The following is a 17,102-nucleotide window of genomic DNA, read 5'->3' as shown; positions in this document are numbered from 1 at the left end:
CATGACACCATTGTCCTATTAATTCCTGATAATGGACACCTACGAAGTAGTTCTGGCTGCAAAAAAAATATCGGAATATCTTATTTACAACACTGAGTGAGATGTGAATTTGCGTTGTTGCATAAACTGCAGACATTTGAGACGGGTTGCTGCTGCAGATATGTCTTTATTTAGCATTATTTTAGCTAGCAAGCTAACACGTTTTTTTTTCTCCCCAATAACTCTTTATTGGAATCATGTAAAATCTGAGAACAAAAAGCCAGCGGGTAAAAAACCTTGGAGAGCCACTGTGACTGACTAGCGCTAGCATGGAAAGGCTACGGTAGCTAACCCTGCCAGGAGCCATTACGTCGCCAAACGTCTGTGGCACATTGTGGTTTGACCAGGCCTCGAGTCAAAACGAGTCAATCGAACAATTCCCTCCACCCAGCTGGCCACACTATAGTAACGGACATCGCGCAATATAGTGTCAGTGATCACCTTCACCTCTTAGTGTCTTACCTACCGCGACACTGCCGAACGAGCTCCAAAACTAGGGATGACCTCTCAGTGTGAACACATTGCTCCAAACCATTTAGGTCCTGACTGCCCATGTGGGTGCGCTGCCTGCCGCAGCTTCGAGGTCTTTCAGCATTATTCTTTTATTCTGTCCTGCCTGAATGGTAGTCAAATGAGGAGCGCCGGTGCGAATGGCCTAATTATAGGAATCAGACCTCGAGTTAGAGGGCGCAGCGGTTCACCGGCACATTGATCAGCAACAGAGGCGGGAGCAAGAGTTCGGGCCAGTCGAACAAGGAGGCTAGCGAGCTTAAGCCACGTGCAGATTGTTGATTTTCCTTGGCATGATCCACACTGCTACACTGTGTTCCTCGTCACTGCTGACCCATACTGTTGTCCTCCGATACACTTCTTACCAAACAGTGAAGAGCTTTACTCTGGTTATTGACCCCCCCCCCCCAGATCCCACCCCTCTTTGCACAGGTGCCCCAACCATGAAGTAAGAGTCTCTCGTGCAACCACAAGGATCCCTCGCTGGCTTCCCAACGCTGCCAGTCGTGCTCTGCCTGGGTCGAACCCGGGTTCTCTGGGACAGAACTGTTTAGCCCTCCACCGCCTGAGCTCCCTGCCTCTCACAGCCATAACGCCACCACTGTGCTCATTTTATGAAGTGCCCCGACTGTCGTGTTTAGAGTGTTTCTTTGTCTGGATCCTCCTTAAAGAGTAAACATCAAGGGCGGCAGATGAGGGAGAGGGTTTTTGACTTCTCTCAAAAACAAGACCGGAGGGCAAACACCGAACAAACTCACCTGCCTACCTACGAGATAGCAACGGCACGACTGAGAATTACTTCAGCGTACACTCCCACTAGCGTACACTCCCACTAGCCCACACGAGCTTCACCGAGAGGCAGGAAGTGGCAGGTGAGATGTGAATGGGATTTGAAAACTTCTCCCTTGCTTTAGCAGAGAGAGGCCTATTAATAGCAAAAGAAAAGCAACCCCATTAGACTAGTTGTGCTGAAATCAAGCCTCTCTTGTTCAGCAGAGCAGACAGTCGCTGTGAGAAAAACCACACAGTCGAATACCTACAAGGAATATTCAATCAGAGACTGAAAAAAAAGGAGCTGTACTGGGACCAGTGGCCAGGGGGGCTTTCACTGTGGTCTTTAATCACCGAAAACCCAGAGTGGGGACTGAGTCCACAGTGGCACACAAAGACAGAAAAGGGACTTAATGTCAACACTTGTTAGGGGGGAGCTTTGAATTATTGATATCGCAAAATGTTGGTGGTGCGCGGCACGTGAGCCCTAACAGCTCCATTTGCAAAGCTGTGAATCAGAGATGACTGTTGACTCACACACACACACACACACACACACACACACACACACACACACACACACTTTATGTTGTGACAGTATTGTTACAGACTCTCAGACTTGTTTTGATTATCAATGCCGCGGCTCTATAGATTCCCCAAATCAATCACTGATTCCTCCAGACAGATTGGCCATTACTAACATGCACTGCAACACGTATTTGTCAGCTCTTTTTTGGGCTGAGTGTTTGTTTACACTGCGTGTCCCATTCAAGCTACAGATGTGAAGCACGGGTCGTTCTTGATGTCGGACTGAATCGGGACAATGCCGTTGTCTGTAAATATTAATTTCTTGGTGGGGAAGAAAGTCTTTTCTCCCCTTAATCACGACAGATAAAATGCAAATGCTCTTAAGTATACTCTCTTCATTCAAGAACAGAAGGAGCAGCGGTTCTCATGATCAGAAAGTGGGATATGTACAGTACATCTGGGATGACACTAAAGGGCTCAAACACAACGTTACTTTTTTTGATTTACCAGGTTTTCCTCGGCTTTTCTTTTCCATCCTTTTACCGTCGCCGTTTGCTGGACTTGATAGCATTGTAAACATGTATAGCCTACGAGGAGCAGCACCTGTACCATCAAAACAAAAAAAATCAATATTATCAGTATGTTCTCAAACGGGGTTCTCGTCAGCCATGTTTTCGACTTTATATAGCATCGGTCCTCATGCGCGATGTTTTCAACAATCCGGAGCTTCTGCGCACGCAGACGGAGGAGATGCAGTGTTTGTTGTCCAGTAACGCTCAACATCTGTTTTAAAAAGGGTTTTGCTCCAATGGTGTGCTTTATATGTATGATTATCATTTTTTTATTTGTTTGTGAATAAACCTGTATTAAATATACTTGCTGTCAGAATGAACGGACGGATATCAATCACAGCGGATGTAAAGGAAACACTCTGGTTATTGGCCTCTGCTGGGGATTTTCCATTACCTTTGAAATCAATAAGCTATTTGCGATATGAATACTATCCATTAACAAGCCTATCCTTTTATAGAATAACCCATTGATTAACTCATTTTGGTGTTAATCATGCATTACATACAAAGTTATATGAGATCCAATTTTCTATTTTTGATGTTCAGACCAGTTTGTGGTATTTATGCATATGTGTATATGGATACATATGGCCTCGACACTGCATTTATGCGTAACTAGTAAGGCATATTTTCTATGGTAGAGCCCATCTCCCACTATTGTTTGCACAGTAGCTTATATTATGCACCGTGATGACCCATTGTCCTTTTACTGTTTACTGACTTTATAATTTGTGACATTAAGTTATGAAAACGCTGTATTTTGGTACTATTCAGATATTGTTAGACAAAGAGATATAGAAGACGTTTTGTCCCAGAAATATAGTACCATCGTGTTGCTATGAATTTGTCTGTTTTATTTATTTTGGGAAGGGATGACAGGGATATTTTTGTTCTTCTTTTGTTGATGATTTGCCATCTGACAGTATATCACCATTGTTCTATATACGACTTTCTTACGTGGCAATAAAAGATGACTTCTGTAAAAAATAAAAAAAAAGATTCGCTCCTCTCTTTGCCGTCCTTTTGTGTCTCTTTCATTCTCTGTTGTTTCTCAGTCCTTTTGTCTTCAGGAAGAGACGAAAGAGAGAGTGTACAGTCCTTCAGGTCTTCTTTTTCTCTTCATATCCTCCCTCACACTTTCCTCCGCTCTGCACAGCAAACATTTGATGTTAAATAGATGTTGTTAGAGCAGATTGAACTAACTTCGGAAACGCACATATAAATAGCAGCAAAGCAGAAGTCGAAGCGACGTTCAAACTCAGCTGCCTCCTGCTTTTTTATTTTGAGGTTGATATCTAAATGCCTCACAGGTGTCAATTCAAACTAATTCCAAGTTATCTTTTTGTTATTCTTGTCTGTTGAGTGCTACTAAATTGTCTCCTCTTTCTCTACTTTCCTCCCGGTGAGCATCTGACAGGCGGGAATGTGCAATATTATTGATAATTTAATAGTAACTTCAGCTTTTTGACACTATTTATGGTCTGCATTTTTCATGTCATTCACAGTATTTACATTTCGGTCCGGGCAATATGGCCAACATCTTCTATCCCGATAGAAGTACTTTAAAATCTCGATATTTATACATGTCACGATGTAGCATGTTTTCTGGTCATTCAATAAATAAATAAAATACCACATGAAATAAGTATTTTTTTAATAAATTAAGAACTTTAGAGCAAACACAGCATGCATGTGTTATCATCAATTCAGTTAATTTCAATATATGATTTCATCACAATATAATTAAATTGAAATTAAATTATCATCTTGAATTATCAAGAGCCCTATTTGCATTCAGTAATTACCTCTCTCTGCAGTCGTTTTCATTGTTAGTGGCCATTCCCGCACAGTATTTAAATTGTACTGTAGTTGTATCAACATCACCTCTTGGAGTTCTAGAGTTTATTTTTGGCAGGAAAAAAAAAATGTCCCAGAGAAGATGACATGTGGCTCATACCACAAAGTCGCTGTATTCAGTCGAAGTATTTCCTGGGTCTTCTCCTCTCAAACCTCTTTCCCCCGGCTGCTTTTTTCGTCACGCCTGCAGAGCTGAAGCCAGAAAGTTAACGTGTCCTTGGGCTTCAAACGTAAGATCACTGCCAGACAAACTCAAACCTACTGTTTCTGTTGTATTCGTTTTTTTCTTACCTTCAAATGAACCGTGCATGGCAAGGCATAAAAAAATTTTTTTTTTAAAAGACTACACACAAATGTTGCCTTCACACTCATCCAAAAAACAAACACACACCACAGCAGACACACATTCGCACAATGTGAGTTGACACTAATTACTCAGGCTGCCAGTGTGCTGTTGGCAGCGAGGAAACAGTCCAGGGAATTTAACTCTAAACAAAGCAAACCTGCTTTTCCTCCCGTTCCCCTGCCATTCCCTCTCTACCTTCACGAATCCTGCTCAGCAGAGCGGAGCTGCACAACGAGAGCTTTCTGTGTGTTTTAAAGCCATCTGGCTCTGAATTCTACTTCTACTGTCAGGGGCATCATCGTCCTCACCATCATCAACAATCTTTTTCGCTGTTTTTGGTTGTCACCGGTCTTTTTCATCACTTTTGCCAACAACATTGTCGTCGTCATCACCAATAATATCATCATCGGTCACCCTCACTGGCATCCTCCCAATCTTTAGTGTATTTGTACGACGTAACAGTTATACAAATTCAATGTTAGTTCAAAGTTTAGTATTTGCATTTTGCTCTATTGGAGCCTGTTGTGCGCTGTCTGGATCATGCCTCATGAATAGTGGATATATTTGTTAGATGTTAACAAGACTGGACGACTTATCTGATATAATTGTCCAGAATAAAAAAATACATCCAAGTATTTCACTCCAGGCTTGATGGTGGTCGCAATACAACCAAGTTATGGCTTGATCTGTGCATGAAGGTGTTACCCACCTCATGCTGTGTTTGGGTGGAGCGTAGTATTTAGTGCAATAACCCCGCCTAGACACCGGGAAAAAATGTTGTAGGTTTCTGCATAATCGAGCGACCATAATTGAAAAGCATGCGGTATAATAACGAGTATAACAAGCAAGGTAGGTGGAAGGGGTGGTGGTTGGGTCAAACACACACAGGACTTGGTTGTCGTGTGAAACCAAAACTTAACTTTGACTTTAACGCTTGTTACGTAACATCGTTACACGTGTAATTAAGTCCTGCTAAGGGAAGAAGTTACTAATCTACGATAGTTTAAAGTGTAACAACCGTAACAACTTAACACAAACTGAAATTCTAATGATGTTTTTTGTAACCTGAAGAGTAATAGGCTATGTCTATGAATGAATGTGTGCTCTTGTAAACAACAGTTTCGCTCTTGTTCTAGCAGTTGTAGAATACAACTAAGTACATTTAGGCTATTCAGGAACTGTACTTCGAGTACAATTTTGGGGAATTGTACTCTATTTGAGTAGTTTCCTTTTTATGTAACTTTATACTCCTACTGCACTACGTCTCAGAGGGAAATATTGTACTTTTAACTTCACAACATGTACGTGTCGCTATACTGTAAGTTACTAGTTAAGCTACTTTGCAGATTCCGATTCTTAATACAAATTATGAAGCAACGAACAAACTATTATGTGTTATTAGTGTACATACCCTAATTATTAAGCATATTAAGTAGTTAAAATTAGCTCCAACTTTACCAGCTGCAACATTAATGTGGGTGATGGTGTGTGGATTCAAACATTTTTTTAAGTTATTGGTCAAAAGAAACTTGTGAGTTATGCAAGTAAAGTCAGATGTCATCTGTGTATAAACTTATTCAGTGGGTCTCGTGGATTGCCATTTCCTGCGTGCGTTCCTTGTTAGTCCATTGCCGAGTTGAGAGCTATGTTAAAATCCCCTCTGATTCAATTCAATGCACTTTAATTCAATTGACTCCAATGACAATTCACGAGTCTGTGAAGTGATATCGGGACGTGTAGGATATCCCATGAATCAATACTGATGCATCTCGTCTTATTGAATTATAAGGAGCAGAGAAAAACTCGACTGAATTCTGGAAACTCCAATCGATGGTCGTTAGGGTTTGATGGGTTTCTTGAAGTAAGCCATATGTCTGGATTTTATTTATTTATGTGATTAAATATTTAATTCCTTTTATCTTGTGAGCCAATCCCATGTATATTCCATTTTAGGAATTTAAATGGAACAAGGATTTGATGGTGTTTTGTGGCTTGTAAGCTAAGGTGAAGAACAAATCTAATATTTAAATATTTAGGGTATTTTTTTAAGAAGTCCGCTGAGGCATTCCATTCCATTTCACTGCACAGCGCATCAATTATGCAGTGAAAACAGCACTCAGCTTTTCACAAATTGCATGTTATTCTCATGGCCCAAGGCAGCAAAAATCAGCGTCTGTGAAAATGAAACATTCTCTTCCATATGAAGGTAGATTTGTGTCTTTATTTTTCACGTGCATCATGCTGGAAAGGGATTTTAGATGTATGGACACGGTAAAAGGACGTTACAGTGTAATGCATTACTGTCACACAGGCAGTTTCGAAAAACAAATTATGCAATTACCTGAGGTCGTGTTTGTTGTTGGTTTCCATTCTGACATTAAAAGAAAAAAAGTAAGTATTACCATGACAGTATCAATGTAATGTTTGAGTGTAATTATTTGATTGAAAACACCAACTTATCTTATGACTTGCGACCAGAGATGTCTTTAGCTAGCTAGTTAAGAGTTTTAAGGATTTAATGGCTCATTTCAACTTTAGCTTATCTTCATCAAGTTTAATACAAGACAGTAACATGGTTGTAACCTCGTCATCTGTACCTACCTCGGTCAGAGAGAACCAAGCTCATAGGATTTGTTTTAAATTGTGTCATACATGTGTAGCTAACCTTAGCTAACATAGATGCCTCAGGTGCATGTAACGTTCGCCCACAGTGGGGCTACATGTCAACACAGCAGCCCTCCATGTCGTTCTTAAAAAGAGACTCCACGACACGAACAGCATGAGAACAAAGTGAAGTGCTGCTATATTTACAATCATTTTGACAAAACAGAGCAGTCAACTTACCTCCATGTCACGTAACCTCCCGTTTGTGTAGATGACGCAGATACGAGACGCAAGTCAAACGGACCAATAGAAACTCCTGATACATTCAGCAGCGTATGCCCCGCCCACTACACCCAACTCAGCAAAGCTTTTATTTTTTTAACAAATAAATTCAGTTCATATATTTGCTTTTAAAACTTTTTCTTTTGCTTTTGAAACTTTTTTTTTTTGCTTTTAAAACTTTTATTTTTGCTTTTGAAACTTTCTTTTGCTTTTAAAACTTTTATTTTTGCTTTTGAAACTTTCTTTTGCTTTTGAAACTTTTTTTTGCTTTTGAAAAATAAAGACACAAATCTACCTTCATACTTCCAAAGCTTTAGACCAGGAGGAGTCAGACTGTAATCTGTGAAGAGACAGCGATGTACAGCCTGGAGGGATACCACTGACAGCGACGCTGGGACTCACTTTGTCGTCTCAAACACTGTTTGTTTGAACTGCGAGATCCAACGGAGCTTCGCTTCATAACATAGTAATGTTGTCTGTTTGAAATCAGAAATGTGCCCTGATAGACGGAATATATCATGCTCGATTCTGTTGGGCTTTTTTATTTGACATTTTCTGTTAAACTTGATTTTTTTTATTTTCCTCTTTTTGCCCGTTCATCTTTTATCTTTTTTAGTGAAAGTACTATGACCAGGAAGAGGGTGTGAATAATCCAGAGCAAGATGCTTGATGTTCTGCAAATGAAAGAGGTAAACTTGAATTTGCTGTAGAAGTAGACTGTGTGACAAAGACAGAAAAAAAGAAAGACGCTTCGACAAAAGAAGCATCTTTCACAGAGTCCATCTTTGTTTCTGGAGCGATCCTGCCTTGCAGAAGCCTCCAGGCAAGTTGTGAATGAAAAAAAACCGAAAAAGTAAAATGAGGAAAGAAAATGTCATGAAAATGTCATGACCAAAAAAATATGAATTCAAAGCCAGATATATATAAAAAATATTGAAGAAGAAAAAAGGACTTAGCTATGCATAGATGAGCGGAAACAGTAACCACTGAAGAGAAAGACACTGAGTAATAAATGCAGAAAACGGGGACATCTGACACCATAGCAAATCACATTTCATGGCAGTTGTGAATCATCACTCCAAGCCACTGCAGCTCTAACCTCTAACCTTCTACTGCTATAAAGACATCTTATGAAAAGACATCAATGTCATACATGTCAGAATAGTGTTGAAGCTGAACTTGAGCAGCGTAGCTACAGTCAAAGCCAGGCCCTGTCATGGAGTCTCTCTCTCTCTCTCTCATGACCCCGACAGAGAAATGATCTGATGCAGTAAGCGTTGTATGATGGGACTACGCTCCACACAAAGTTCAATGAGTCATCCTGTCAAAAGAATTGACTGGCCAATCACCCTCGAGACGGTTTCTCCTCTTCACACTCTCTCTCGGCCAAGATAATACAGTGTTCAACACACACACAGAGGGACAGAGTGGGCTCTGAGGGATGAACTGCACTGTGCTTAAGCTGGGATCCACTCCGTGCTCCTTTGAAGGGTATATAACGTGGAGTAGTTGAATAAAGAAGTTCCTCTTTTCATACCCTTCTTCTTCAAGACTCCACACGTGTGCAGTAAAACGTCTCGCTGGTGTAAATGAGAGGCAGTGTGTGTGTGTTTTTCTATCCTTGTGAGGGCAGTAAAAATGTTGTTTTTTTTAATGGCAGGTCACATATGACACAAGAGATCACTGAAACAGAGGCAGTGGTTGCATGATATCTAAACAGTGTAGTTCCAGTAATGTGTTTACAAAAAGAAAAAAGAGAAAGGATTTTGGAATTGGTTCAGTGTCTGAAGACTGTCGTCGTGTGTTTTACGGACCGCCGAGTCCCGCTCAGTGCTGTGTAACATAACTGCTGTGCTTGTTGCTGCTGTGATAGTACTGTTCCACACTGCTGAGCTCTGTTGTGTTTGCATCAGCCACCGCGTGTTAAGTCGGTAAACCGTATTCTGTTCGTTATTGTTATTATTAGTAGTCAAGTGGTCAAAACATCAAATCAATAAAGGTTTGAGAAGCAGGTTTGTGTGGTTTCTCTGATGCTGCAGGTTTCATGTGTTAGTAAAATGCTCATAGAACCCATAACAGCACTAACATAGGAACACATTACAGTAGCTGACTTGACAATGAAATACTCTTCTCATGGGGAAATCAACGCGTGTATTTCATGTCTCCTTGTAGACCTCTGCCCATGGCATAGCATGGGCTTACTCTGATGAATTGATTTTGTGTGGAAATGTCATTCAGAGGAACCACCGCGCGTACAAAGTGTTCCCCAGGTGCAGCGTTGAGATCCACAGGTGAACCCGTCCTTGTCATGACACCGTTGTATTTAAAAGCCCCCCCCCCCCCTCTTTATTAACAAATTAGCCTGCCAACTAGCACATTTTGCTATGGATGAAGTACTCTGTCTGTGGACACCGAGACGAATGGTGCTGTCCGGATTAAAATGGACGGCAACAAGAACCGCACTTTAATCATTCCTTGCTGATAAGATCGATTTTACAAAAGGAGAGACTGGGCTGCTGCCGAAGGTCAAGCAGCTTCCCAGAGGGAAGAGAGTGAGGTGAGGGAGGGAGAGTGAGAGAGAGATAGTGACGCATCTGGACACCAGATGGTCCATCAGCAGGTCTCTATTTGTCCTCACGGACAGGAAATGGATCGCTGAGGGCCAGACTGTTACCTAATTACTACAGAACCACACACACACACACACACACACACACAACGCAAACAGACAGACTCAAAGTCACACACAAGTACAACGCGTACACGCAGCATCAACACATTGATGCATGCTGTACAGTACACACCTGGAAGCACAAACACACACACGGCAGGGCACCGGCTGTCAGATAGGCCACCATCTTGGTTCCCTCTTTGCTTTACCCAGAGTGCATTTCAGCACTAGCTGTCAGATGGCTCTTCATTTCCAGCTGTCCCAGCATGGCCTGCCAGGCCTACACACACACACACACACACACACACACACACACACACACCTACACACACACACACACACACACACACAAAACAAAGGGTGCAAATGAGATTTAATGCACAAACACAAAAACCTTCAAGATAGATTTTTTTTAATATTATTTTCCATGCACACAATAGGGATGCTAATTCAAAAAAATGTTCCCTGACCAACAGCCAATCCTCGTTAAGCTGTCATTAACCGGCAGGATTAGTGCCTCGTGTGCAGGGTGCTGTGGTTGAAGTGCCCAATAAGCTGCAGCTGCAACGACACAAACAGGTTAGATCCATCGTTTACCGGCAGAGGCGCACGCGCTAAACGAGCCAAAAGTTCCCAGTTCCCACGTCCGAGACAGAAGTCACGGTGTCACGTGAATTATTGTGGACACATGCGGACACTTCCCATTTATCAACGTTGGCAAACGTCTTCCCCCGGACATGGGAAAGGTAATATTGATACATACTACCTGCAAGAAAAGTAGAATAAAAACAAATGCAAAAGAATTGAAGCAATATCTATAGGCCTACTCGCTTTGTTTTTCAACACTTGGACTTTTTTTTGTGCGATTTAAGTTCTAAAGTTTCAAAAGTAGTTTGAACGTGACTTTTTTTAGTGCTATGAAATGATTTTGTGCTCCTTTGGGTTCATGTAACCGATGCATTTCACCTGCCAGCTGCTCACTGTGACAAACATTATAAATAAGAGTTAGAGGAGCTAATAGGGCTGGGGCGATTTGTCCACATCACAAAAACACGATTTGCATAAAGTGCATCGGCGCATCGCAGGAATGGCTGCACCCGGTCAAAGCAGCCATTCCCCCCAGTTTAGCCGCTGCTAAAAAAAAAACTCAGCCACATTTCTCGAAGGTGTGGATGTATTTTAGCTTAAAAGCTAAAGCATCCCGGAGCGCTTTGTCAAGAAGGCAGCAGGACCGCACCGACTGTTTACTGTTTGTCCCCACCAGACCACGATGTATGAGTATTATCAACACGTGTTTCTGTTGGTAGTTGTCACTTAAAATCGATTTGCTGCTGCTATATAACCGCAGAGAGCTGAGGGAAACAGGGAGGGGAGAGGAAGACTTCCTTCTACTATACCGTGCCTTTCAATTCTAAGAGAGAGATTCAGTGTGTTCAACAAGCAATGAAGGTAACCAGCTTTTGCTGACTTCATTTTGTTTTGTGAAGAAAAGCTATTTTGTATGTTTGGCAGAAAAGAACAGAAGGAGACACAGCAAAGCAGAAGAGAAGCAAACGACCGATCAGTTCAACAGGTGAAGTGGTGACGACCGCCTCAAACAGAGCGACGTCAAACCGAACCAGCATTCATGAACAAATTCCATTGATCTGTGAGGCTGGAGTCTCAGTGACACGGCAGCTTCCAGCTGAGAGTTACCGCTGTGCCACCGTTTCCTTTGCCAGCAGCCCCTGATCTGTGACAGGAGCGTTTCTCTTCTCACAGCCCAGATTACATGGTGACGCAGTGACATCAGTCTGTACATGTATATGCGTGTGTGTGTGTGTGTGTGTGTGTGTGTGTAGGTTCTGAGTGGTGTGTCGGGGTTGAAGAATGGAAGTTTGTCTCAATGGTGAGAAAGACATCTTAGCAGTTAAACAGCTAACAAACACCGATGTGAACATGTTTACATGCTTTGTTCAAAGGACGCATTCTTTTCTTCTTCTTACTGTAACAGCTAGTGTTCATAACTTCTTTTGTTTCTATTCCGTGCCTCAATTGAAGTGATGTGTCCTGCCAGTCACCATCACAATGACGGTGGCGGAGGAGACTGATCTGTCCACACGATACCCTGAGAAATCTTTCCAGTCGTCCTTGATGTGAAGCAAAGTCGTGCAGTATTTGAAAAAAAGAAGGGGGGAAAAAAAAACTCATTCACACTCAAACAAAAGACCCCTCAACAACCAAACACGGACACCCTTACACAAGTGTAATCAGTTGTCGGAGTGTTGGTGCCAGGCTTTGGCCCTGGTAAATGTAGAAAATCCCAACCCCTGCCAGAACCGGCCTGCCAAAACACAATCCCAATTAGTGTGTCATCTCTAAAGTGCATTTTACTCGTTGGCACAATACATCCAAAATGTCAAGTCTCCTGGTGCTGTTGTAATAAGCCCATTAGTTGCCAACTGGCGGCTGCACCTTGCGAGTGGCGCACTGTTTCGGCACCAGCTGTGCAGCATTAGCATTTTGCAGAAATGTCTGTGTTCCACCAGCAGGGGTGTAGCAGGCAATTATGGGCCCGCATGGAAGGAAGCGACTCTCAGCCACTTCTCTCTCTCAACACTATCATAATGGATCTTTCTCCACAATTCAAACACCGTTTGAACGTCAGACGTAACATTCTGGGCCTGTGTGTCAACATACTTTCAGCAAAGGGCGAATATCTGTACATCAATGGATGAATAGAGCAAAATGTCAGTAATCCAGCAACATAAGAACCATGCTGAGAGGGCATTCTGAGCCGGATAATGTCAGAATATGTACTGGTAGTGAAAAATGAAGAAAAAAAATGTAACTATGAGTTTTGTGAGTCCGCTTGTTGTCCTTTACTTACTTGTATTTGGGAGGAAATCATGTTCTAAGTTAAGATCTACTGAATTAAACAAAGTTCTACAGTTCCCATCATGCTTTGGGCGATTCAAGATGGAGAGTTGTGAAGTGGGAGGGCCGCTGGTTCCAGATGTGTTTTTACGCCATCCGTATTTGCCTTTTAAATATAAATCTTCATGCCATGTCATTAATGTTACTGAAAAGTGCATGTGATCACCTGCCCGACAGTAGCTCTGAATTTCCTGTTAAACAAACCCCCCTAAGTCACCTACAATGTATCTTTGTACCTGATGAATAATGCCTGTTGTGCAATATTTTAACACTTTTTTTACGAGACTTTTTGTTAACTTTTTGTTGTATGGAACCATCTGAGAATCTGTCATTGGAAACTGTGTGGAAAAAGGCCAAGCATCTCCGAAAAAGTACTTGGCAGGTGATTGGATGAACCATCTGTCAGTCAAACTCTTGCCAAAGCAGTCGGGAGGAGAGTGAAAACATATTTTCCATCGACGAAAGCTTTCTGTCAGTTTGGCATGAAAAGTACTTGCCATGAGCCTTGCTGCAAGTGCTCTAGATGAGGAGCCAGTCAGAGGCATACTTACTGTAGTAAATCAAGTCATCCAAAATTGACCCGGAATCAAAAAGTGTACATATTAAAACAGTACATTGTGTTTCCTCAACTCATGATCTGAGTTAGAATAAACCAAACACCAGCGTAAGACAAAACCAAGTAATTCTAACAGATAGTCGATCCATTCCAGTCCACACACTCTGATAATCACCAGAGTCTCAATCAAAACAATGATTCTCCAGTAGTTTCAGCACCACAGAGTCTCCATGTTGGAGTATTTGGATCTCCTCCAGAGCCCCCGGAGGCCCCGGCGCTTGAGCAGCGTCCAGCCAATGGATAGCCTCGATCCGGCGGTGGTCAGCGCCAGCCGGCTGGAGCGGACCAGAGGGCGGCGCGCTTCCAACAACGGCCTGGAGGAAAGCCAAGCGTTGCCACGGTGACAGAGCTGCAAAGAAAAATCTCTTTGTATTGTTACCAAGGCAACAACTGTGGTGGGGGGGGAGGGAAGGATGGCCTGATGGCGAGAGGGGAGACTGAAAGAAAGAAGGGGAGAGATCGGGTAAACAAATAACAGGATGATCGGCGAGAGGAAGGAGAAGGGATGATGAGTGGTTGTTTGAGGTGCAGCGATATGAGCCAAGGCTTTATTATTCCCTCCATCTCTGCCCTGTTTATGCCGGGTGATTCTCTGCTGCGTGGGAGAATTTACAGTGCGCTGTAACCTCATCCCAAACAAAGTTACTCAGCAGATTCCTTTGAGTCAGCTCAAAACAGGACACGATAAGTCAACGGCTCCTTAACCGACCGAATGTCTCCAATCCGGGCAATGCCGTGAGCTCTTCTGCAGCATCTTCTCCTTTTTTTCTGCACAGCACGTGCCTCTATTTCTCAGTGTTGCAACCCTTTACCTCCCCCCACTTCTTCTCCCTCTGTTGCCGAGAACTGAGTTTCCAAACGTTTATTCGAGTCATTTTGATAACTTGTCATCCGCTTCGCTCCGGGAGGAGGCCTCACTAATTCCCCACCGTGTTGGAATTGATCGCGTGAAGCTAGCGGGGAAGAATAACGCCGCGGCCGTCTTTCTTCTCGTTATTTCTGGATTGAGCATATGCGAGTGTGAAAGTGTGTGAGATGAAAATGGCTCGGTCGCAGCTGTATCTACACTTTAATGCACATGATGACTAATGTAAAGTGTAAGTTGACAGAGGGACTTGACAGGGAGAGGATGAATGACTTTATTTCACTTTCTCGCTCTTGGTTACTTTCGGGTTATGTATGTAGATTTATGCAACCCTCCGTTTTTCAGGCTGCTCGTTACTCAAAGCAACTGGAAATTTGTCATCAGTATATTCTACACCTCACACGCAGCTCCAGACATTCTAATGTGCACGAGGCGGCGAGATTGGAGGGAAATTGAATCAAATCAAATCTCCCCGAAATTGGGCGAAGCTCGGCAGAAAGAGGACAGATCCAAAAAGGGAAAGGTATCCGTGATCCAACGGCAGCATCTCTTCTCTCCTGTAATCAGTGCACGCTCCCGTTAAACCTCCCGCGGTGGTGCAAATCTGGTCAGCCTTCCAACGTGTCCACGTGAAGGTTTTTTATTTTATTTTTTGCCTCAACACAATCAGGCCGCAGGAGTGACAGGAGAAACGAGCCCAGCGGGAGGAGAGAAGAAGGGGAAAGAGAAGGCTGCCAGGAGCTTGGTCTTAATTGATATTCCGGCCGAGGAGTCGGAATATTCAAACGTCAGTAAACTCCGTTCTCTCACTTGGGAGTCGGGAGAGATTAGGGGATAGGTGAACGAGGGGCGCCGGGAGGTACCACACTGCTGAAGCGCCCCGCGCACGCACGCACACACACACACACACACACACACACACACACACACACACACACACACACACACACACACACACACACACACACACACACACACACACACACACACACACACACACACACACACACACACACACACACACACACACACACACAATTGCACATGTGCACCCATGCATACTCCATCACAAAAATGCAAATATGTGTACACACACACATACTCACACACTCACTCAGGCAGTCCACCTCCCTACCACAGAGACTTCCCTCTCTACACTGAAAAACAGAGGCACACACACACACACACATTCACTTTGCCACTCTCATGCTTCGCCTCTGTGTTCTCGTTGCGTGCTCTTTGTTTGCGGGGAGGTCGCTGAGTGACGGCTATTAGCTCAGAGGAGTCGCTCCTGCTGTCCACTCGGGCTCAACTACAAAGACTGATCACTGTTTCCAATCGATATCGCCGCGGGCGGATCCTGGCTGTTACACAGAGAACAGTGTGCATCAACCCTCAGCTAATACCGAATCCTATTAGCTTCTTCCTGTTCCCTCCCATACCAGCTGGTCGTATCTGATTCTCTCCGTCTGCGGTACTGGTCTCATGCACGAGTAACTGTCATATTACACATTATTCCCATAACTATAAATGAAAGGATTCTTTTTGTATTTTCTACTTTCCTCATTTCATTTGTGACCAACAAACACACAACTATGTACTTAAATTCAGTCTCAGCTGGCTTAATGCATTATTAATATATATTTAAAATGAGCAAAGTTTGTATTTTTCTACATTTTAATATGATCTAAAATCAAGTTGTACAGCATATAATGAACCGCAAATATGAGTTTATGTATTGCACTGCGTATTCGCTCTCCTAAACGGTGCCATGCCAATTCAACGCGAGCTTCCTCCTGATCCCGCCTCCATCTACAGAACCAATGGGATTTGTTGTGGAGAAGAAGTTGAGACCGGGCCAGTTGATGAAGTTTGAACTACTGTTCCCCAACTCTATTCGTATTCTATTCTTAATGCGTACTGGTGTCCTGATGATCTTTGAAGAACGCACTGGAATCAGACAGTTTGATGCATATCAATAGTTGTAGTTTGCTGATAGAAAAGCAGAGACTTTTAGCTAATCTTTTCCACTCTTTTAGAAATAGAGTATTAAACCGTTACATGAGGGGAGATATATCGGGGTACTTTGAGCCTCGACTTTATTCAACTTCTTCCTGTTTACACTAAGGAAGCGCGCCGGGCTTCGAAGTCAATTATGTGGACAAACGGTGGAATTGCAACTCTGGATCTGTCACGTGATGCCATTGGGCCCCAAAGATACTTTTTCCCATTGACTTGCATTGGGAAAGAGACGTCTGTAAAACAGGTGTAAGGACCGGCGCGCCCTGGTTTTAACAAGTGGCGTCTCCAAATGACCTCCTTCCATGACAGCAGCGGCGACTTCTACGAGAATCTGAACGAAGGAAAAGAACATGCCATGCCTGCGACATTCCACACCGAGTCTGACCGAGACATTCCAGAGTTCAGAATGTGACTCCATTGTTGGCCTGTGTTAATGAGCTTTGGCAGTAGCCTGGGGTAAAAGTGCAGTTGGATCCAGTGATAATGAGCATAATGCTGCAACG

Source organism: Melanostigma gelatinosum, assembly GCF_949748355.1.
Source record: "Melanostigma gelatinosum genome assembly, chromosome: 21".
Taxonomy (NCBI): Eukaryota; Metazoa; Chordata; class Actinopteri; order Perciformes; family Zoarcidae; genus Melanostigma; species Melanostigma gelatinosum.
This window is presented reverse-complemented; position numbering follows the sequence as displayed.